Genomic DNA, 1,906 nt, shown 5'->3' with positions numbered 1-1,906 from the left:
CGTACGTGGTGTTTCTTGTTGTTCACACTGCAGATATGTGTTGTTCACGTACGTGGTGTTTCTTGTTGTTCACACTGCAGATATATATTGTTCACGTACGTAGCGTTTCTTGTTCGTGCATTTATCATTCAACTATTTATCATGTTCGTCGTACCATGTAAAGCACAAATTGTCAGTATCTAATCATGTACGACAGAGTTACGTGTTAATAATGAAACTAATACAGTTCAGTTATTTATGTTGATGAACAAAAACTAATTCGTTATTGTTATTATTTTAAACACACCTGTACTTCTTACTTGACCCTGCACTACACACCTGTACTTCTTACTTGACCCTGCACTACACACCTGTACTTCTTACTTGACCCTGCATTACACACTTGAAGCTCTACTCCTCTGTACAGGGAACCTCATGCAGTGTTGGGTATAGTAATTTAATCAATTAATCTAATTATTTCATTACAATCGTTAGGTAAAGAAGCTTCTGCTGCTACAAATGTGAAAGTGACAACGTTACATGTTTAGTATAAAGAATGATAACTTGTTTACAACTGCAGAAGACACTGAACAAGTGAGTGTCACACTTTATACTGCTACGTTGCATTGTTAAACATAAATGGCAGAATACAAGAACCATAGAGTAGTTTATATCATATGCGCAGGTGCGCCCAAATTTATTCCAGCACCATAAACTCAGACACCAAATAAAACAAAAAAAACAGAATTGTCGCCATTCGTTACAGCATCTGTAGCAACCATGACGTCGATCTGATAACAGCGCCCTCTACATACACACAGCCGACACGATACGTGTCGTAGTCAGCATATAACCTTGGATTGACCTTGCCTTACACGTGTTCTACTGAGTGTCCGTAACCATGGTGATGGTGACAACCGACCATGATGTCACCTCAGCCACCGTGGAAACATGATTGGAGGAGGAGCGAATCATAATCTTCACGTGTTAACCCACACACCGACACAATTGTCTCACGCAACCATGGTGGCACCAAGAATATACGATCAAATAGAAGGTCAACTGAAGGTCCCTGAATAATACATTTTCGTATCTGTGAAGGCAAGGCATGTGGTGCAGACCACAGCAAGGGCATGTTAGTGAGTACCGCCGGGTGCGAACACAGGGTGGAGAGAAGTATGGAAGAGGAGGAGGGTAGCAATGGTAGAGATGGATGGAAGAGGAAGAGGATAGCAATGGACCTCGTGCGATGCTCTGTTACAACGCCCTCTACAGGTAAGTGTGACAACCACAATGTTACCATAGCAACTGTACATATATGGCAATAATACCGCTAGTTCCCATCTAATATATTAGCCAAAAAACAACGCAAGTAAGAAATAATTGTGGTAAGAAATAAATGCGCTCAGGGCCGATCCACTCACTGCAGACTGTACATCCCTCCCTGTCAGCGTGATGTCATAGTGAACATGACCTATTCTCGATCCAGCTGATCACGTCAGAAATAAAGACGTTAACGTAAAGCAGAAAACATACATGCCTAGCAATGTAGCAAAGTTGCCATGGGAATGGTGGAGTAAGCGAGAAAGATGATGAGACTTTCTGTTGCCATGACAAACAATTAACACATCGTTAGTTCCGCCATAACATCTAAATGCAAATCCAGCATCTGATACAATCGCTCTCCGAGATGTTGTGTAGACGGCAGAGACACCTGGTGAGCCGGCATGTCGTTATTGTTGAGATGGAGAGCCCCTAGCTGTTATTCCGTATCACGTGCTTTGTCGAGTGCAGGAGAGCTGCTGCTAGTGTTACTGCTGCTGTCACACACCCCTTCACTTCCTCTCCCCCTCTACCCTTCACTTCCTCTCCCCCTCTACCCTTCTCTATCTCTCCCCCTCTACCCCTCGCTCTCTCTCCCCCTCTA

General features: G+C 43.3%; 1 protein-coding gene across 1 annotated transcript in view; it reads right to left on the bottom strand.

Moving 5' to 3' along the window:
• LOC106816922 (signal recognition particle subunit SRP68-like) overlaps positions 1-1,906 on the bottom strand; it is a gene marked incomplete in the record, with an annotated part of 21,913 nt that overhangs the window by 2,534 nt on the left and 17,473 nt on the right.

This window comes from Priapulus caudatus, unplaced genomic scaffold, assembly GCF_000485595.1.
Source record: "Priapulus caudatus unplaced genomic scaffold, Priapulus_caudatus-5.0.1 Scaffold1532, whole genome shotgun sequence".
NCBI lineage: Eukaryota > Metazoa > Priapulida > Priapulimorpha > Priapulimorphida > Priapulidae > Priapulus > Priapulus caudatus.
Note: the sequence above shows the minus strand (reverse complement) of the source record. Positions and strands in the feature narration are given on the sequence as shown.